This window comes from Dipodomys spectabilis, unplaced genomic scaffold (genome assembly GCF_019054845.1).
Source record: "Dipodomys spectabilis isolate Male_0828 unplaced genomic scaffold, ASM1905484v1 ptg000035l, whole genome shotgun sequence".
Classification (NCBI taxonomy): domain Eukaryota; kingdom Metazoa; phylum Chordata; class Mammalia; order Rodentia; family Heteromyidae; genus Dipodomys; species Dipodomys spectabilis.
This window is the reverse complement of record NW_024870712.1, coordinates 76,963-77,875: the sequence shown is the minus strand read 5'-3', so window position 1 is coordinate 77,875 and position 913 is coordinate 76,963. Positions and strand designations below refer to the sequence as shown.

The 913-nt window shown below is 30.0% G+C and overlaps 1 pseudogene; it reads left to right on the top strand.

The window, feature by feature from the left end:
• The first annotated feature begins 443 nt into the window (after nucleotides 1-443).
• Nucleotides 444-543, top strand: LOC122106053 (annotated as a pseudogene).
• The last annotated feature ends 370 nt before the right edge of the window (nucleotides 544-913 follow it).

Sequence of the window (913 nt, the reverse complement as noted above, 5' to 3'; positions counted from 1 at the left end):
TGGTTGGTCTGTTCCTACATGGAGCAAGGGTAAAGTGTAAGGCAGACATTTGTGCCAGTAAGACCTCAATTTGGAAATTTTAAGCTGGAGAAGTTTAGAGTAGCTCTTAAGCAAGGCTTAGTTTGAATCCTTTAGCTCCACAAAGCTAACTCAGTTGATAAATAAGTACTTGAAAAGCCATCACCTTTGGACCTACCTTTAAAGGCTTCAAAGTGTGATCAAATTTCAAATAAAAAAGACTTTAAAAATTAATTGACAAAAATTTCAAATGTGAGCAATTGAAGAATCAATATAAGTTTTTTCCACCAAAAACAGAATTTTACAGAAATAAGATGAATAGAAATTTAGGAAACAATAAGGTTTCCCTGTTACAAATAGGCAACCAAGGATATATGCCTGTCTTAAGATTGCATCATTAATTACTTAAATTTACAGGATACTACATGCTTCAGCAGCACATCTACCCAAATTACAATACAGAGATTAGCATGTCTCTTGCACAAGGATGATATGAAAATTTGTGAAGAAATGAAAAACAGTTATTAAACAGTTGATTACAAATATACAAGTGTAATTATACATGTAATTCATAGGAATAAAAGTTAGTTTTACACCATTTAATCTTCACCTTTTTATGAAGGCCTTTACATTGCATAACCTTTATAAAAGTTTTGAAATTAGATAACATTTTCATTTTATCCCAAAGAAATAAAATTCTATAAGGACCTAGGAATTAAAGGAATCTTAAACCTTTTCTATATGGAATGCAATCTGAAAGAACACATTAATGAACCTATATATTATAAAACAATGTTGAATTCAAAGCACTATATCTAGGAGAGAATGAACTAGATTATGGATACTATACAAACAGAACACTAAATATTTTAAAATACACTTTTTTCAGACAAGC